General features: G+C 43.2%; 3 pseudogenes; 1 reads left to right on the forward strand and 2 right to left on the reverse strand.

Moving 5' to 3' along the window:
- Nucleotides 1-3,278: 3,278 nt before the first annotated feature.
- Nucleotides 3,279-21,370, forward strand: part of LOC105728854 (cyclin-P-like) — a 31,140-nt pseudogene continuing 13,048 nt past the window's right edge.
- LOC135276233 (thyroid receptor-interacting protein 11-like) lies at nucleotides 9,078-10,667 on the reverse strand (annotated as a pseudogene).
- LOC110569260 (thyroid receptor-interacting protein 11-like) lies at nucleotides 11,041-14,019 on the reverse strand (annotated as a pseudogene).

Raw genomic sequence — 21,370 nt, forward strand, 5'->3', positions numbered from 1 at the left:
AATGGAAATTTACTCTCTCGCAGTTCTGGGGACTACAAGTCTGAGATCAAGATGTTGGCAGGGTTGTTCTGAGGGAAGGATCCATTCCGGGCCTCTCTCCTTGTGTTGTAGATGGCCATCTTTTCCCTGTGTCTTCATATCACTTTTCCTCTGTTTAAGTTCATGTCCAAATTGCCCTGTCGTATAAGGACACCAGTCATATTGAATTAGGGCCCATCTACTCCAATATGACCTCATCTTAACTCATTACATCGGCAATGCCCCTATTTCCAAATAAGGTGTCATTCTGAGGTACTGGGGGTTAGGGCTTCCACATACAAATTTTTGGGGAGGCACAGTGCAATTCAGAATAACCTCATAGTAGATGCTGCACTGCCGAGATGACCTTTCAGGGCTGAAGGCCTGATTCCCGCAGCTGCCAGCTCTCAGCTCTCAGCCTTCCTAAGAATGGCTCTCAGCTGAAGGGAGTCTTCCAGTCCAAGGTCATAACCCTTCCTAGGGATAGCAGCATCCAGTGACTAGTCTCTGTGTATAAAGACCCTGCTCCCTTATCTCAACTCAGACCACCCTGAAAGGCCATCACAGCTTCAGGGCTCCCCTGGGTCTGGCTGAGGGCTTGGTTGTGACTGTGTCACAGCTCAACTCCTCCCTCAGCTGCTTAGTCCAACTTTGTACCTTTTCCCACAGGTTCATCCCCAGAGCAGCCTTCAATCAGCTTCCTGCATTTGGAGCTCCATCTTGAAGTCTGCTTCCTGGGAAGCCTGCACGGCAACACACCCTTATGACCCCAGAGCAGTGAAGAATCCTATGCCCCTGACACCAGGGAGCTGCCTTTTTTAGTTCTGTACTGTTTAAACCCAGCCTGTGATGTGAGAAAGAAAGAAACTTGCTTATCAAGTGTTTCTGTTGTTTCAGCAGAGTCTATATCCTAAGTACTTGCTGGAGGCTGCAGACAGGGATTAGCACAGAGAAGGTGGTTACACCCAGTGAGTTCTGGTGGTTTTTCTAGTCTGGATTTTCCAGGATTCCCAGATTCTGTGAACACAGCACAGTGGGCAGGGGTCCCCAAATCTGTCTGTGCATCACTGAAAAATACCTGTTTGGGAGTTTATCCAAGACCTCCAATATCTCTGTGGTCATGCCCAGATGGTCCTGATGCAGCCAGCTGGGCAGCCTCTGAGAGTGGTATTTGGGAGGCACTCTTGTGTGAGAAACTCAGTAAATTTTGATTAGGAAACAGTTCCAGCTCTGAATGTATCTTTTCCTTCCTCTGTTATCTTTTTGGCTTTCAATTTCCTCATGCCTAAAATAGGACTAAGTTATTTGAAAGTCCGGTGCTCTGCCTGCTACGGAAAGTTGTAGGAGGCCAAATTGAGCCCAGATGAGGGGTTCTGAAGGGTCAGTAGAGCTGTCTAAATACACGAGGTGCTATTATCGTTATTGGTATTTACGTGAAAAGACTGTTTTGGTCACGGGTTGTGTGAACAAATACTTGACAGATGGTGCTTCCAGAGCACTCCCAGGGGCCTTGTTACTCTGGGATTTTCCACTGACTGCAGTCCTCTTTCAAAGTTTTGTTTTGTTTTGAAACCAGAGAGCCAGCGAGGAGCTTTGGTTAATCCTGGATGCGGGCTGAGCAACTCAACTAGCTGAGCATGGGGCAAGCCTTTTATCTAAGCCTCGACCTTTGGTTGACCTGGGAAGAGAAATGCTCAGTCCTGAAGACAGCTGACCGTAGTTGACCGATTGTGAGCTGCAGACTTTATTGCAGCTTCCAGAAGTCTCCAGACTGAGCAACCACTTTCTCTGCCTTTATCTAGATATGCTTTCTTTGAGGCAGGTGTGCAGGGGAGAGGGGAAGGGGAGGGGAAGGGAGGGGAGAGGAGGGGAGGGGAAGGGAGGGGAGGGGAGGGGAGGGGAAGGGGAGGGGAAGGGAGGGGAGGGGAGGGGAAGGGAGGGGAGGGGAGGGGGAGGGGATTATAGTATATTGGAGTTGTAGGGGCCTTAGAGCCATCTAATCCAACTAAACTTCATCTTGCTAATCATGACCCAAAGTCCAGAGAAACTTAGTATCTTGCCAAACATTAGGAGACAGCTAGGAACAGAACACAGGACTTCTAAGCTCTAGGCCTAGGGCTGTTTACCACCGCACAGAGGCTATTGACAGCAGCTACCTGAGGGCCTTAGCTGAGCTGGGGAGAGGGGTAAGGATTGGACCCAATTTCACTTCTCAGTGACTGGTTCTCCATCTGATGTGGCTGGGTCCTGTCAGAGAAGCTTCTCCGCAGAAGCAGCCACAGGCAATGACCTGGCTGACCCTGGCTAACCTGCTTTGAATGCAAGAGAAAGTTGATTAGGGTCTAATACTCCTGCCCCCAAGACTGCCCCAACCACTGCCTGAAATTCCTCATTAACGCTCTTCTTTGGGGATGCCTCTCTAGGATTCTACTATGTAGAAAGTGCATACCTCTGGAGCAGCCACACTTTTCCATCTGCTCTGCCTGAGCGCCTTGGGATTCCAGCAGGTTCTCAGAGAATCAAGCAGAAAACATTTGGGGGTGTGGTGGGTTGACGGGAGAGAGTGTAGAAGTGAGGACTTGGGTTGTGGGAAAGAACAACTCAAGCTGTTAATTCTCCTAACCACCATTGCTGCCATTGCAAAATGAGGAAACTGAGCCTGTGGGCCTGGTCCCTTCCCTGGTGAGGGGGCATTTGCTTTTCTCACTTGATGGTCTTGACCTGACTTCTAACTTCACTGGGGCAGCCTGGGAAATCCAGGCTCTTCTCAGAATTTCACCTACCTCTGACTCGTCTCACAGATCTGGGGTAAGGGTTTTGGGGTCACCACACCTGGGAGCAGGAGCTGCTGGGAACAGGGGCCCAGGCAGAGGGCCAGGTGCTCCTTCTGGCCATTTCTGGGGCATGGAAGGCCTCTTAAGGGTTTTATGCTCAAGGCTTCATGTTGGCCCTGGCCAGAGTGTGCAGCTGGTGCTCAGCAGCAATGAGAAGGCTTGAGGAGGGGGTCTTTGCAAAGTCAGGGTAAAGCCCTCCTCATTCTTGTGTGATTTCAGGCGGTGGGGGGAGGGGGCGGGGGGAAGAGAAACACTACCTGACCCCTAGATTTCCTCCCTCTGTTGGCTCTGCCTTCCCACAAAGGGATTTCTTGGAAAAAATAGGGTCTGACTAAAATAGTCATCTTCCCATCCTAAGTCTGAACCTCTTGAGAGTGTGAAGAGCTGGTGGGGTAGATCTTGGCCTCGCCCGCGCCCTCCTGGAGGATGCTGGTGAGAAACAGGGGCCAGGGGCCCGTCTCCCGTCTCTGGCCTCTCTTTAGGCCCTGAGCCCCCAGGCTCTCTCCTTTGTAGGGTCCTGCTGCCTCCCTCGATGCAGAGCCTCTGAGCGCCCCAGTGTCTCCTCAAGACTCCTGGAGAGGTGGGCTGCAGGGAGAACGCCAGTACGCTGGGTACATCTTCGCAGAAGTCATGGTGTGTCGTATGCTGCCCCGGAGAGCCCTGACCCGAGCTGTGACTCCGGAGATGCGCGCTCTGGTTCAGACTAGCTGGTGCAGGTGCATGAGTACCTGGGTCTGGCTGGTGACATACTTGATCTGGCGGTGCACCTGCTTGATTCCTACCTGAGCGCCAGTCGAGTGCGCTCAGGTCGCCTGCAGCTTCTGGGCGTGGCCTGCCCGTTTGTGGCGTGCAAAATGGAAGAGTGCGTGCTTCCCGGGAAAACTGAGGTCTGGAACTTGGGCCGTTCCAGGGCAGGGAGTAAAGAGCTGGGATCCAAGACTCCTTCACCTCCACCCTGCATCCCCCATCTGCAGCCCGCCTGCCTCTGCCCCCTGAGCGCAGACTCCTTCCCGCGGGCGGAGCTGCTGCACGCCGAGCGCCGCATCCCGAGCCACCCATTTCCGGCTGCACCGCCCGGGCAGCTGCTGGCCGCGCTGGCCGGGAGCAGCTCCCAGGTGATGCTACTTGCCACCTACTTCCTGCAGCTGTGTTTGCTGGTGGCGGAGGCGGCGGGATGGGAGCCGGGTCGTCACGCGGCTTCGGCTCTGAGACTGGCGCAGCGCTTGCTCGACGGGGCGAGCTCCAGGCTCCAGCCGGAACTTTACAGCTCCGAGGAACTGGGCCCGCTCGAGCTGTGCACGGCCCGCGCTGCACTCCGAGGTCCCTCGCCGGGACACGCCGCCATCTTCCTCAGGTACTGCCACCGTTTTCCTCAAGTACATGCGGCCTCAGCGCCAGGGCACCAGCCTTGCGGCAGATCCAAGTGAAGAGATGGTGGAATTCCAGAGGCCTGGGCAGAATTAAGGAGCAAACAACGGTGACACCCTAAGACTACCAACGGCCGGAAGATTCACCTCTCCTAAGAATTCGGGGAGGTTTTGAGAGGCTGTGGCTAAGGAAAGTCCTACAGGGTAAGATCCACCGCCACGGGGGGACACAGAAACTGCACTTCTCACCCTCTGGTCTCTGTGGTGCTTCCCATTGACAGTGCCCCCAGAAAGCCAGAGGTCAGGGGAGCCCAGGAGATGCAGTCCCCAGGTGGAGGCTACTCCACCATTAGGAGTGGGAGGCAGAGGCCAATTATGACTGTGGAGCTCTACTCCACAGGTACAGGGAGCACCCCCTTATCCGTGGGTTTGCTTTCCACGGTTTCACTTACATCAACCACAGTTCCAGAAATAAATGATTCGTATTTGATATATGGTCAGAAGGTCAATAGCAGTCTGAGGCCACATCACGATGTCTGCGTCATTCGCCTTTCTTCATCTCATTATTAGGCATTTTATCGTCTCACGCCTTCATGAAAAAGGGTGAGTGCAGAGCAAGAAGGTATCTTGAGAGAGAGGAGAGACGCCACATTCACACAACCCCTATTATAGTATATTTTATAATTCTTCAATTGTATTTTTAGTTATTGTGGTTAATCTCTTAACTGCCAAATTTGTAAATTAAACTTCATCATAGGTATATATGTATATATATATATGTACATACACATACACACATACATATATATGAAAAAACATATGCTGCATATATAGAGTTTGGTACCATCCACCAGCATGTATTCCCAACAAATAAGAGGGGAAAGACTGTAAATAAAAGTCAGGAGTGGAAAAAAAGCCTCTCCCCCATCTTTATCCATCTATCTATCATGTATATCCGTCTATAAATTCTAGGAGAAAATCAGACACCATCTAGAATAGCAGCTAAGTGCAGGCTTTAGAACCAGGCCACTGAGTGCTGGCTGGGCCACTCACCAGCTGTGTGTTTGAGCTGTTACTTGACCTCTCTGAGGTTCCTCATTTTGCAATGGTAGCCAATGACGGTTGGAAGAAAGAGATGACTGAATATGTGCAATGTATTTAGAACAGTTCTTGGCACATAGTAGGTAGCTATGTCAACAATTCTTTTTTTGTTTGCTAAAAAAAAATTTTTTTTATTGTGAATGAAGACATTGCCAACTTAGATATGTCATTTTTATTTGGAGCATTTTTTTCACCTTGAAGTGCTCCTGAGAAGTTAAACAATGCATTAACTTTAACTCTATAAAAAACACAATCTAATATTAAAGTTGGGTTAGAAATTTCCCACATTTAGGTATTTCCCTAAAAATCAAAAGACAATTGATCAGTTTTACATAGATAAAACAATAAGTATTTAACTTTTTAATAAGTTAAAAAGTGAAGACTGCCAAATAATCACAAATGTCAGAACATTGAAGTAGCATTTTTTTTCATAGGAATATATAAAATAAATATCACCTATACTTTATATTTACAAAATTAAAGATAAATTTTTGTTGATGGAATTGGTTTTAAATACTTTGCTATGTGGGAAACTTCATTACCTTTAAAAAATCAGGTTCAAATACTTTTAAGTTTGATGCATAATAGTGTTTTCTAAATAATTCTCATTACTCTCCTGTCCCTGAAACATAGCTTCCCCCCAATCTATTGATTGGATAAGTATTTTGATAGTTTCTGTACGCTTTTCAATTAACCATTAAGAGTTAAAAAGAAACCAGAGGCTTTATTTGGGGGAATATTATTGGACGTTTTACTTGGCTAATTGCAAAGAAGCCATTTCTTTTTTCCTAGGGTTTTGTTGCTTAGTTTTGTTTTTTCTTCCTTTCATTTTTTAAGTCAAGAATGGCAGGAATGAAAATTCAAACAATTTGATCTCCTATTATGGTAAAATAGTGTTTAAATTCAATGGCTGTGTGCATTTTCTACTACAGTAGAGAGGTTGAAAACCATTAGGAACGTGGTGAAGAACTATGGCAGAGAGGTTGGAATTCAACCAATAAACAGAAATATTACTGTAGTTAAAATATTGCAGTTAAACGCACTGTTAGCAATGTCCTATTGCCAGCATTAGAATTATATGCTTCATCACTGTCTGCTTACTAAGACGGTTTGGTGAGCAGGTGATTCATCCCTGATACAACTAAGTATCAGAAAAGTGGATGTATTTTCTCTGGTTTAGATCAAGGAACACTTACTATGCATACCAGTCAGCTATAGTTTCAATAACACAATGAAAACATTAGGTACTATAGATTTAGGATAAGATCATAAAATTATTTATATAGAAACCATTTAATACCAAGCTCTGTGATGTTTAGCTATGTAATCCACCCACAATAGCTTTTAAACTTGTGTTAAACTATGGGATGAGAAGGGGACAGGCTGTTTTGGTCAGAGAAGGAAATATTAAAAAAGTCAAAAAAGGCATTTCAAATGTGATGACATACTACCTAAATACCAATCATGCATATCTTTGTCAAATTAAAAAACTTTTTACACATTCTATTTCTTAAAAATAAAGGACCATGTGTGTTTTTTAACTTAGAAACTAGTATTTCATTTGCTCCACACTGAAATGAAACTTCAACGGCAAGCAGCAAATAATGTAGAATAGTCAGTGAAGGTATTTTTATTAGGAGTCAAGGAGTAGGCTGGGTGCGGTGGCTCACTCCTGTAATCCCAGCACTTTGGGAGGCCAAGGCAGGTGGATAACCTGAGGTCAGGAGATCGAGACCAGCCCGGCCAACATGGCGAAACCCTGTCTCTAGTAAAAATACAAAAGTTAGCCTGGCATGGTGGCACGTACCTATAATCCCATCTACTTGGGAGGCTGAGGCAAGAGATTCACTTGAACCGGGGAGGTGGAGGTAGCAGTGAGCCCGGATGGCACCATTGCACTCCAGCCTGGGCTACAAGAGCAAAACTCCACCTCGAAACAAAACAAAGCAAAACAAAACCCAAAACAACAAGAGACAGCAACTCGTAGAGAAATAATAATGGGTAAAAAACCAAGAGGAGGCAGTTTGACAGTTCTAATATAGAACTTGTATGACCACTTTCTTTAAAGTATACTAAATAAAGCATGGCAATATAAATTAGTTATCTAAGGAGATAGAGACATTCTGAAGCAGCATTCTCAGTTACTTCATTTTTCAGAAAAACAAGTTTCACCCATCAACATGTAATGAAGACTTCCAGTCTTCCAAATACATTAGAAAGTACAGTTAATCACAGCAAAACTTGCAAACAACCAAATTTAGTTCTGGCCTGAGCCAGGCCTCTTAACGTATTTGAATTTGTCTCATTTTCACCTTTCTTTGTTAATTAATATTTCCATTTTAAAGGCACATAGAAATTTACAGAATTTGCAAGAAATGTCTTTCTAAACGTACAACTTCAACTAATAAAAATATGAACATTCAGATACAGTTAAGTTTCAAGTCAGGATTTTTTTATGATGGGTTTATAAAAAATTAAAGAAATATTCTCTGAAGTTTCAGATATCTGGGTACTGGTGCTATCAAATGGTTCATTGCCCTCAGTGGCCACTGTGATGAGAACAGTTAATTCTCGGATTGCTGTACCTCATATATCAGGAAGTGGCATGTTCAGTGATATTGCTAATTATACTTATGTATATGCAGCTGTATGATTTAATACTTACATTAAAGTTGTATGAATTTGTGTAAAGAAACATTTAATTTTAAGATGATATTTTAAAATAGCTGTTAAAACTAAGTGATATATCTATACTATGTATTCAACAATAAAAAGGAACAAACTAGTGATACATCCAAAAACTTGGATGGATCTCAAGGGAGTTATGCTGAGTGAAAAAAAGCCAGTCTCAAGAGGTGACATATAGATTCCATTTATATAACACTCTTGAAATAACAAAATGACTAGGATGGAGAGCAGTTAGTGGTTGTCAGGAATTCAGGAGAGGGACAGGGAGAGAGGTGGCTATGATTATGAGAGGGCAATGGTGGGGATACTTGTGATGGAAGCGTTTTGTATCTTGACTATGGTGGTAGTCACATGAATCTACACACGGCGCTGGGCGCAGTGGCTCTTGCTTGTAATCCCAGCACTTTGTGGGGCTGAGGAGGGAGGATCAGTTGAGCCCAGGAGTTCGACACCAGTCTGGCAACAGTGAGACTCCATCTCTATTTAAGACAACTACAATAAAAGAGTCTACACACGTGATGACATTGCATAGGACCAAATACATACTCAGGGCACCTGTAACCTTTCAGGGACCAAATACATACTCAGGGCACCTGTAACCTTTCATAACCTTTCAGGGACAATCTGGTTGGCCTGTTTACACAAAGTCCTCTAAAGATAATCAATGTATGCTTCAGATCAACTTTCCACACAATGCAGAGAAGCTACTTTGTCATTAAAAAACAACCAAAAAAACTCTTGATAAACCACAGTCTCTAGCTTAAATGGGCTTGGAAATCACAGAAGGAAATAAAAAGCTAACATATAGCTACTAGTATTTTTGTCTGTCTGTATTTTTGTAAGTTAAGATAAAAGATAAATCTTCCTAGCTTAAATTAGGTCACATCAGAAGGAATAAAGCAGATTATATAGCAAACACTTGCTGCTGACACCTGGAATTTCTAAAAACATTAGGAATATTTTTATTAAATTCAGAGGAAGCACAACTACAAACAAATACATGACTTTTTGCAAAAGGCCATTTTGTGATAAAATACATATGTATAGTGTTCATGGTTTCTTTGAAGTGCTAGATGGTCTCTGGCTTGAGAATCTTCACTTGCTTTAAAAGGTCTTTCAGTGCAACTCCAGCACTGTTGTCAGGTAACACTGGCAAAGGTATAAATGTGGGCCAAACATCTGAGATGGGTTTCAAAAGGTGATGTCGGGGCCCACCAGGTCCAAGTCCCCAAGTCCAGCTGGGTTAATAAGAGGCACAGTTGCTGAGTGAGGAGCCAAAAACAGATCTACATCTGTTCTTCTACCACACCTGGATTCTGCTGTATCTTTAAAACTTTATGGTGCATTTATATCTAGTGTTCTCCTTCCCAGTGAATCTAGAGGTTTCATATCATGAACAGAAAGCTTTGGTGGTGGAACAGATGAATGAGATTCTGTTTCTAGAAATTTTACAAAAAGTTCTGATAAAGAACTAGGAATCACAAATTGCTGATTTGATTTCAAAGTTGTGTCGGGAACACTTTTTGACCCTCCTCCAAGCCACCCAGTCGTCCACCTGGTAACACTGCCCTGATGGTCATGAAACAACTGCTCCATCTCCTCCCTTCTGACACCCAGGATGCTCCCTATCAACCGTAACACTTGATGACACTGATTTTTCGGCGTGTGGAAATGATCGATGAGGCAGTTTCTCATTAGGACTTTGTCCACTTTTCCTTCTGAACTGTTTGCTGAGTTCATCGATTTCTTTTGTACATCATCCAGCATTTCTGGTTGGAATTCATTTTGTTTTTTAAGTTCTTCAATTGGTTCTTTAAGTCTTGATGCTGAATCCAGTGCAGCGTTTGCTACATCCAAATGTTCCTGTAATGATATCACTTTTCTTTCCAGATGTTCCTCCTTTTTCTTCCATTCATCTGTAAGCTGTTTTTGCTTTTCTAGTTCAGCAGAATACATAGCTTTTTCTTGTTGTTGGAAATGCTGTAGTACCATCTGCAGGTTGCCCAGTGACAGAGCATACTGCTTTACTTGCTCCTGAGAGGCAGAAAGCTGCAGCACAGTTTCATCCCTTTGCTTGGAGACTACATTCAATTGTTCTTGCAATGACTCTACCTGCATACTGGCTTGATGGCTTGCATTTTCCATTGCATTAGAGGATGAAACTAACTTTTCCTCCAATATTGTGACTTTCTTTCTTAGTTGAGCCTTTCTATCTTCTGCGGCCAAAGCCTCACAAGTATAAGAATCTTCTGATTCTAGAAGATGATTACGCAATCTCTCTAGCTCCTAGTTTGACCTAAATTCATTGTCACGTAAACGTTGGACCTCATTCTGCAGGGCAGTGTTTTCCATTTGTTTTTGTTTCAGGGCCAACATGACTTGGTCTCTCTCCTGTTGAAATACAAGTGTCTTCTCCTGCATTGATTTAACTGTATTTACAAGCTGAATGAACTCCCCAGTCTTGTTCTGTTTTTTTTTCTTTCAATAGCTCTTCAAAAGCAAAAGACTTCTCCTTCATTGAATGGCACTCAAACTCTTTTTCTTGCAGCATCATAGAAAACTTCATGATAGTCTCTAGTAATGCTTGATATTCTGTTTCCTTTTCCCTGGATGTTTCTACTCTTTTTTCATTTTCTTCTTTTAGTTTGCCAATGTACATCTCTAGGATTAATATTCTCTCCTTCAGGTTTGTTACCTCTTGCCTCAAAAGTTCGATTTCATTTACTTTGTTAGTGAAATTTTCATTGGAAGAACACAATTGATCACTTTTGGCTTTGATTAAGAGGTCTTTTCCCTTAAGTAACTTTTGCAAAACATCTTGTTTCTCCTTTAGCTGCTTAATTTCTGTATCAGTTTTTTCATGTTCTTTTCTTTCTAGCTCTGAGGTGTCAGCAAGTGAATCAGACAATTTGTGATTATTTTCCTGGAGAGTTCTAATCGTTGCATCTTTTTCCTATAGTGATTTTCTGAGCTCTCCTAGCTCTTGCTGTAGTAATTCAGAAGATTCATTCAATACATCAGACTCACTTGCTCTAAGAGACTCTGCTGACTGGGGAGTCAGCAATGATGCTGAAGACAGCTGGGGTGAAATAATACCAAGTTTTCCTGAAAGAAGATCCTTGGCATTGCAAAGCTGCCCAGTGCTGTGCTGAACTTGTGCTAATTCCTGCCCCAAATTTTTGAGTTTGGTTTCGTTCTGCTCATAACTTTGGATCAGGCCAGTATAATCCATTTGTAATTTAGAATTATTATCACTGTCAACCAAAACTTGTACCTGAAGTAGGTGAAGTTCTTCCTGAAGCTGGGCGGACTCATGTTGTATGTTTTGTACTGTGGTCATCACCTGCTGTTTCCACTCCTCCATTTTCTTCACTTGCTGTTTTAACTTGTCACGTTCCTGTAAGAGCTCCTCAAATTGATGACTGTTAACACCTCCAGCCTCATTACCGGTGCTGGATGTGTGTAAAACTGCCAATAAGGTCTGACATTTCCGGCTTAGTGCATCTGATTCAATGTCTTTCTCTCGAATGATATGTGATAAATTCTGAAGATTCTCTCTAAACATGTCTTGGTCACTGCTTTCGAATCTCATGGACAATGTTTTATTTCCATCTTGCAGTTTGATGAGAGCTGCTTCTTTGGCAGCAACTGTATCCATCATTTTGTGATATTCTGTTTTTAGATGGCTATTTTCCCTAGTCTTCTCATTCAAAACAGCGAATAGCTGTTCTCTCTCCATAGCATAGGCCTGAAGTTGCTGTTGAAGGTAAACAACATCTTGAGTATAGGAAGTTGATGACATTCTAGCATGAAGAACTTCTATCTCCAAATCTTTCTGCTGAATAATCTGAGTTAGTTGATCAGCTTCATCTTTGGACAACTGATCAGTCGGTTTAGTTAAAGCTATATCCTTTTCATTTAGAAGTTTAATCTCCAGTTCTCGCTCTTTGATTCCTTTCACTAATCTTTCTGTTTCAGCTTTAGATAAATCATGCTTTTCACTTCCGTTTTCTATATTGAGGCTCTGAACTTTGGTGTCTTGAAAAACATCAGAGTTACCTGTTTGAATCTCCTGCTTTTCTTCATGAGACTGGGTTTTGATTGGTTGGATTGTTTTTTGCAAACACTGAATTTCCTCATCGTTCTCTAAACAGAGCTGGGTGTGCGTGGCATTCATTTGCTCATGCTGGTGTCTCAGCTCATCCATGTCCTGCTCTTGTAAAGACCGAAGTAGTTGCATCTTACTCTGGTTTTGATCCTCAGTTATCTTTGGATGGTGTTCAGTTTCCTCTTCAAGATGATCCTTGATCATGTTCAGTTGAGATACCTCAGATTCTAGTTCAGTACCATTATCGGGGTTTTCGGGTCAGCCACAGTTGCAGTTTGACTCTGCTGTTCCCCAAGTCGTTGCAATTCTTCTTGCAGATGATTATTTTCTTCTTTCATGGATCCAAGACTTCTGTCCTTTTTCTGTATGGTCTGTCTAGAAATTTCATGTTTTCTTAAGACCTGAGAATATTTATCCAGTTCTCCTGTAACTTTGAACTTCTTTCTTGAAGTTTTTCAATAAAAATTTCTTTCTCGGTTAAAAGTCGTGTCAATTGCTTCTGCTCTTCTAGACTAAATGACAAAATGTCCTTAGTTTGTTTATGATCAGCATCCATTTGTCCGATACTCTTTTTGACTTCTGCTATTTCAGTGTCTTTCTTTTGATTGAGTTTAATTAAATGCTCATGTTCTGTCTGCAAGGCAGAGGTATTCAAGTTACATGCATTTGACAGTTCTTCAATGGTTTTCTCATGCTTGTTTGCTTCTTCCAACAGTCTCTTTTCAGCCCGATGAAATTCTGCCTCTATCTCCCCTTTTTCCACTTTTAGAGTCTCCACAATATCTCTCCAGTAGACAACTTCACACTCAAGTCTTGAAACTTCATTTGAGAGTCGGTTTATTTCTCATTGGGATGAAATTGTATCATGAAAACCTGTGTCATCATCATGGAAAGGTGAAGGATGATGACTAATCCCATCAATGAATGAAGACACAGTGGTTGCTGGTACATTGCCAGCTCCTGAAGGTACTGACTGAGCACGTGACTGCAGTTTCAGCAACTCGTCCTGGTGTGCAGTCTGTCTGGCTTAAAGATTTGGAGATAGAAGTTCTTCATGCTAGAATGTCATCAACTTCCTATACTCAAGATGTTGTTTACCTTCAACAGCAACTTCAGGCCTATGCTATGGAGAGAGAACAGCTATTCGCTGTTTTGAATGAGAAGACTAGGGAAAATAGCCATCTAAAGACAGAATATCACAAAATGATGGATACAGTTGCTGCCAAAAGAGGATTTCCACCTCTTTTTGTTGAAGTTGTTTTTGGTGACCTGTAGATTGCTGTTTCATTGGAAGCTGTGATGCTTCATGTTTCTCTTGTAGATCAGTACAAAGTTTCTTAGGACTTTCGTTCTCTGACCTCAAGATTTTATGAATGACTTCAATTTCCTTTGCCCTAAAATCAGGTAATTCTCCTTCCACTTCCTCTGTGCCCCCCATCAGCATAACCTTTGTAAAGTTTGAAATCTGGCCAGCAAGGGAAACCAGGCTGCCTCTGACTTGACCCAGAGACTGGCCGCATCTGGAGCCGAGGCCCCCAAACCAGGACGCCACCGCAGCGAGTTTAGCAAACAACCTGGTCCACACGGGAAAAAAAACTTTTAGCACCATCCGACAATCCAACCAAGTATCCTTGAAGGTCTGCCTTCATGAGAGACTAGTCCAAAGGTTAAGATTCCGTAACACAGAGGGGTTCCCAGGCAACGTGGGTTCTGGGTTCTGCTGAGAGACTCAGAGGCCTGGCTGGGACTTTACCAGGGGCCCTCCTCTAGTGAGGCAGTCATCCACACAAGGCCTTTTGCTCATTCCCACGAATTTCCACTGTCCAGATTGGGCCAGTTCTACCTCTGTTTTAGTGACTTTCCGCAGTCCGTGGACCCCTCCTACCAACTCACTGGCCGCCATGACACCAACCATTTTTTTTTTTTTTTAATTTAAATTCTGGGATACATATGTAGAATGTGCAGATTTGTTACATAGGTTTACATGTGCCATGGTGGTTTTGCTGCACCCATCAACCCGTCATCTAGGTTTTAAGTCCCGCATTCATTATATATTTGTCCTAATGCTCTCTTTCCCCTTGCCTGCCCCCCGGTCCCTGTCCCCTGGCCCTGACAGGCCTGGGTGTGTGATGTTCTCCTCCCTGTGTCCATGTGTTTTCATCGTTCGGGTCCCACTTATGAGTGAGGATATGTGGTGTTTGGTTTTCTGTTTCTGTATTAGTTTGTTGAGAATGATGGTTTCCAGCTTCATCCATGTCCCTGCAAAGGACATAAACTCATTCTTTTCTATGGCTGCATAGTATTCCATGGTGTATATGTGCCACATTTTCTTTATCCAGTCTATTATTGATGGGCATTTGGGTTGGGTCCAAGTCTTTGCTATTGTAAATAGTGTTGCAATGAACATACTTGTGGAATGATTTATAATCCTTTGGGTATATACCCAGTAATGGGATTGCTAGGTCAAATGGTATTTCTGGTTCTAGATCCTTGAGTAATTGCCACACTGTATCCATGATGATTGAACTAATTGACACTTCCACCAATAGTGTAAAAGCATTCGTATTTCTCCACATCCTCTCTAGCATCTGTTGTTTCCCGTCTTTTTAATGATTGCCATTCTAACTTGCTTGAGATGGTATCTCATTGTGGTTTTGATTTGCATTTGTCTAATGACCAGTGATGATGAGCTTTTTCTCATATGTTTGTTGGCCCTATAAATGCCTTATTGTGAGAAGTGTTTGTTCATATTCTTTGTCCAGTTTTTGATAGGATTGCTTGTTTTTCTTCTTGTAAATTTGTTTAAGTTCCTTGTAGATTCTGGATATTAGACCTTTGTCGGATGGATAGATTGCAAAAATGTTCTCCCGTTCTGTAGGTTGCATATTCACTCTGATGATAGTGTCTTTTGCTGTGCAGAAGCTCTTTAGTTTGATTACATCCCATTTGTACAACAATGGGAATGGACTGAATGCCACTGAACTGTACACTAAAAAATGGTTAACATAGCAAATGTTATAAGATTTTACAACAAACAAGTAAAAGCAAATGAAACCAAAGAAGTTATCATAGCAATGTTATTAACAAAATTACTGTTATCTTTCTGAAAGTAGATCCTGTTTATTTTCTTAATACACTTTTCTTCCCTGAGTCTGGCACGGTGCCAGGGTCTCAATACACGAAAGCTTAAAACAAAATGAAATACACAAACTGAAGAAGCAAAACCCTGTGGTAGTTATAAGGATCTTCTCCCCTTCCTCTTCTTTGTTGTCCTTCTCCATGCCCCTCTTCTTCTAGCAGGCAGGTCCTGTGTCCTTTCACTGTTTTATTTTCAGGACCTAGCACTGTGCCAGTTCACTAAATATTTCTTCAATAAATACCTTACAAAAGGCCATTTAAGGAAGGCTCGTCTCCTACTTACAACAGAGAAATGCACCTTGAGGCTATTGACTTGGGCTATGTAAATACAGCAGGGCCTGAAGAAGCCAATAAAAAAGGTGCTCCTCTTTCCTGGAGAGCTCAGAAGCTACTCTCAGTTTTTTGAGACAGAGCTCATTAGGTGGTAATGGAAAACTTTGCCCAGGCAGAGGAGTAAGTACTTGGTGAGAGAACAGGAAGGTTCTCATCCCTTTCTAGAAATGCAGAGTCCTTAATCACTAACCAAAAAAAATCCCACACATGTGTCATTTTTAAGATCCATGTCACTTCTGAAGGAACTGGCTTCATTCCTTTTGAATACATGAGTCTTTCCTGGCACTTTATTTTGCCTCTTTTTCTTGAGATGGAGTCTCTCTCTGTTGCCCAGGCTGGAGTGCTGTGGTGTGATCTTGGCACTGCAACCTCTGCCTCTCTAGTTGAAGCAATTCTCCTACCTCAGCCTCCCAAGTAGCTGGGATTACAGGCGCCCACCACCACACCTGCCTAATTTTTGTATTTTGTAGAGATTGCATTTTGCCGTGTTGGCCAGTGTAGTCTTGAATTCCTGACCTCAGGTGATTCTCCTGCCTCGGCCTCCCAAAGTGCTGGGACTACAGGCATGAGCCACTGCATCCAGCTGTCATTGAACATTCTCTTGAAAGATTCTAATTCTGAGATACCTGATAGTCACTTCCTGGTAGAGTAAGGTTTATCTTAGGGGTGGAGAGCTGGTGTGTTGAAACCCTTGGAGACTGGAACGAGAGGTCTGTTGCCCTGTCTGACTTATTTTCACCTGATATTTAGACCACCCCTGGTCCTTTCTCATTTTGCAGACCATGTGACTAGTCTTTGGAGTGTGAGCAAAAAGGAAGAGGCAGAACTGGGGTCTTTGGCTTAATTGACAAGGACCACATGTGAACTGGTTGCTGTCTCACTTCTTCATCTTCAAGAGAGTCTGTGCACAGTCACTGCAATTCTTACCATCATCCTTGGGATAACCAGGTTGACATTGTATTAGTTAGCTTTTGCTGGGTAAAAAACAGCTCCACAACTTAGTAGGTTATAACAACAGCAATTTGTTAATGAAACTGTGTTTTGACAGGTTGCTTCTCTCCTCTAGGCAAGGTGGGACTTATGTCTGCTGGGCCCATATGTCTGCAGTTAGTTGTAAGATGACCCAAGGCCAGGCTGATCTAGGATGGCCTCAGCTGTGCTGGCTTATCTCTGCTTCACATGGCCTCCCATTCTCCAGTGGGTTGGCCTAGCCCAGGCTTATTCCTGTGGTAGTACCCAGGGCCTCAAGGGAGTGAGCAGAAGTGGGCAAGGCCCCATGAGTCCAAGCTTGGAACTGGCTGGACATCACTTCTACTTCATTTTATTGGCCAAAGCAAATAATAAAACCAGCCTAGATTCAAGGAGTCAGGAAATTGATTCATGGGGTGAATTATTGTGGGGTATTTTTTTGCAGTCTACTATTCTAACTTTACAGGTTTTCCATCATTCTTGGACAGCATGTGGATTAAAGACATAATGAAATAGCACTTAGCACAGTGCTTGCCATTAATCATGCTCAGGTAATATTGAGTGAATAAAGAAAAGCATCTTCTTAGGTTGAGGAGATAAAGTAAGAATAAGATGCATTTCATGTCCTCAAGAATCTCAGAGGCAACTGGGCACGGTGTCTCATGCCTACAATCCCAGCAGTTTGAGAGGCTATGGCAGGAGCATCACTTGAAGTTAGGAGTTTGAGACCTGGGCAACAAAGTGAGACTCCCATCTCTACAAAAAATGAAAAAAAATTAGCCAGGCACAGTGCTGTGCCCCTTGTAGTCTCAGCTACTTGGGAGGATGAGGCGGAAGGATTGCTAGAGGCCAGGAGTTCCACGCTATAGTGAGCTATAAGGATGCCCCTACCCTCCAGTGTGGGTGATAGAGCTAGCCCCTATCTCTTTAAAAAATAAAAAAAAATAAGGGCCGGGCGCGGTGGCTCAAGCCTGTAATCCCAGCACTTTGGGAGGCCGAGGCGGGTGGATCACGAGGTCAAGAGATCGAGACCATCCTGGTCAACATGGTGAAACCCCGTCTCTACTAATACAAAAAAAAATTAGCTGGGCACGGTGGCGCGTGCCTGTAATCCCAGCTACTCAGGAGGCTGAGGCAGGAGAATCGCCTGAACCCAGGAGGCGGAGATTGCGGTGAGCCGAGATCGCGCCATTGCGCTCCAGCCTGGGTATCAAGAGCGAAACTCCGTCTCAAAAAAAAAAAATAAATAAATAAAAATAAAAAAAATAAAAAAAAATCTCAGAGCTAAGAGAAGAAGACAGACTCATAAACAGATTATTCTGTTACAGTGGTCAGTGCTGTGATAGGAGTTTTTGTGGTGCATTGCAGACATCAGTAAGAGAAGGACTCCACTCATCCAGCCTGGGAGACAGTGTGCAAGGGAGCTAGAAGCAGTAAAGCATAGTGGTTCAGGGCTTGGTTTCCCACCATGTTGCCCAAGTTGGAATCTGGCTCTGATACTAGTTATGTGCCTTGACCTCTCTGTGTCTCAGTTCCTTCATCTTTAATTTGTGGATGTTAAAAATAGTGCCTCCTTTATAGCATTTACATGAGTTTAATTAGTTAATTATTATTATGATGATTGAAACAGGGTCTCACTCTGTTGTCCAGGCTGGAGTGCAGTGGCACAGTCATAGCTCACTGTAGCCTCAAACTCCTGGGCTCAAGGTATCTTCCCTCTTCAGCCTCCTAAGTTGTTGGGGCTATAGGCATGTGCCATCATGCCTGGCTCATTTTTTTTAGAGGTCTTGCTGTGTTGTCCGGGCTGGTCTTGAACTCCTGACTTTGAGCAATTCTCCTGCCTCAGCCTCCCAAAGCACTGAGATTACACAGGGAAGTCATCATGCCCAGATTGCATGAGTTTTAAATTAACAAATATTTGAAAACAAAACTTAGACAGTATCTAACACACAGTAAGGATCACATGAGTGTTGTTATTATTACTAATTAGTTTTATTACTACTGTTCAGGAATGAGTAGATGTTAGCCAGATGGGGCCTGATGGAGGTTAGAACATTCTAAGTATTGGGGGATTGGTGAAACCTTAGTCAGTTCTCCTCCCCTTCATACTATAAACCAACTGAGAAATGGACACAGGAGTCAGAGGTGAAAGGATCAGTTTTATGCTGGTAAAGGTGGATCTTAGCTTGAGTCTGTCTGAAGTTGGTGTAGTCTTCCTATTCCTTTGCCCTATTAGTAGACTGACTTACCTTTTGTAGGGGGCTAAGTCCTGCCCTGGTGAACTTATCACAGGGTTCACCTGTGATAAGGAAAGGAAAAAAGTAGGCAGGCAGGTTTCTAGGGAGAGACCTTATGTGGGACAGTCCCCACTTGGATAGCGAGAGATTGTTGAGAGAAGAAACAGTCTCTTAATATTGTTCTCTCCTGAATGGTGAACCCATGGAAACAGAAGTGCCGCAGATTGTATTATTGCATTTCAGATATTCACTGTCCCTCCCACTTCTCAGTGAAAGGAGTACACACTCCTTCCTCATTGGTCTTTGTCTCCCTAATGTGAGTTGCCCTGGGCAATGCAATGGAGCAGAGAGTTGACATATACCAGATCTGGTCAGAGGCTTGATATGTGCTCTCGTGGTTGGCTTGGGCTCTTGAGCCTCTACCTCCTTCATGAGATCAACATGCCCAGAGAATGGCTTCTCTTCCAGCCTAGGTCCTGCAATTTGTAAACAAAAATCTCACACATGAACCAGAGCCAGACCCAGCTACATCCAGCAGAGCCACAGAAGACTGGTGAACCCACACTTGAGAAATAATTTCTTATCATAAACCCCTGAGATTTTGGAGGTTGGTTGTTACCACAGGCAAAGATAACTTTTAATGGCAAAGATTATCTTTAGTGGCAAAAAGTGCATTACTTTTACAGCAACTTAATACTAAAGGTGAGTAATTGGCATGTTCCTTGACCGGTAAATGAAAAAAGGGCATGAGTGAAGTCAGAGAGACAAGGAGAGAAGCTGCAAGCTGTCAGGGCTGCTGGGGCATCACCGTGAACTCAAAGGTAGATGCAGAGTAGGCAGGGGACAGGCTAAGTAGGATGGGTCCCGTGGTCAAGGCCTGTGAACTTTAACACCAAGGAAATGGAAGACATTGAAGGGTTTTAAGCATGGGGTTGACTTGAATAAGATGTGAACTTTAACTCATCCAGGAGTTGTTGTAGTACAATGCATTGCTCACATATTTGTGGTGATGCTGGTGTAAACAAAGCACCGTACTGCCAGTCATTTAGAAGTCTGGCATGTACAAGGATACACAGTAGATAATGCTTAAGAATGACAATAAATGACCATGTTATGGTGCATGTATTTACTGTACTTTTTGTTGTTACTTTAGAGTATATTCCTTCCACTTAGAAAAAGAAAAAGTTAACTGTAAAACAGACCCAGGGAGGTCCTTCGGGAGGTATTCCAGAAGGACTTTTAACGTAGCATCGTTATATACAGTTGCACAATATTTGTATTTTAAGCTAAGTGTTATTACACGAATCATAAAGTTGAAAAAATTATAAAGCTTATATAGTAAGCTTTATTATCAAGTATTATTGATTAAAGAAAGAAAAACATTTTAAAAATAGGTAGCTGCCATCCTGGTCAACATGGTGAAACCCCATCTCTACTAATACAAAAAATTAGCTGGGCATGGTGGCGCGTGCCTGTAATCCCAGCTACTCAGGAGGCTGAGGCAGGAGAATTGCCTGAACCCAGGAGGCGGAGGTTGCGGTGAGCCGAGATCGCGCCATTGCACTCCAGCCTGGGTAACAAGAGTGAAACTCCGTCTCAAAAAAAAAAAAAAAAAAAAATAGGTAGCTGAAGTGTACAGTGTTTGTAAAGTCTACAGTAGTGTCCAGTACTGTTCCATACCTTCACCATCACTCGTCACTCACCCACTGACTCACCCAAAGCAACTTCCCATGCTGTTCCACTCATGGGAAGTGCCCTATACAGGTGTACCATTTTCTAATCTTATATGCTGTATTTTTCCTATACCTTTCCTATGTTTAGATATATTTAGATACAAGAATACTTCCTACTGTGTTACAGTTGCCAACAGTATTCAGTACAGTTACGTGCTATACAGGTTTGTAATCTAGGAGCAACAGGCTTTACACAAGCTTGTCAACCCACGGCCCATGGGCTGCATGTGGCCCAGGATGACTTTGAATACTGCCCAACACAAATGTGTAAACTTTCTTAAAACATGATAACATTGTTAGTGTTAGTGTATTGTGTTTTATGTGTGGCCCAAGACAATTCTTCTTCCAGTGTGGCCCAGGGAAGCCGAAAGATTGAATACAACTGCTCTACCAGATAACCTTGGTTTGGAGTAGCCAACACCATCTAGGTTTATGTAAGCATACTCTGAGGTTCACGCAATGAGATTACCAAATGATGAATTTCTTGGAATTTACCCCTGTCATTAGTTGATGCACAACTGTAATTATAAAATGTCTGGAGATACATTTGGGCTTTCTGAAAAGAAATGAGTTGGCAGAGACTCAACTCCTATTTCAAGTACTAGTTGGAACTTGGGGGACCTAGGCAAGATTGGAATTTAGGAGCTTGGTGTCCTGAATCCTGTCCCGCCATATGTGTCTGTTGAAAAAGAGAAGAGAGAAGTGAGATCAGCTTTTTCAGTCAAGCTGTGAAGTAGATCTACTGAGGGAAGACTAGGGACACAGAATGACAGAAGCTGAGCCTGCATCTTGGTCCTGCTGCTTGCTTAGCTTTACTGGGTCTCATGATATTAATTTGCAACTC

This window comes from Aotus nancymaae, unplaced genomic scaffold, assembly GCF_030222135.1.
Source record: "Aotus nancymaae isolate 86718 unplaced genomic scaffold, 86718_ANA_hifiasm-v0.15.2.pri h1tg000021l, whole genome shotgun sequence".
NCBI lineage: Eukaryota > Metazoa > Chordata > Mammalia > Primates > Aotidae > Aotus > Aotus nancymaae.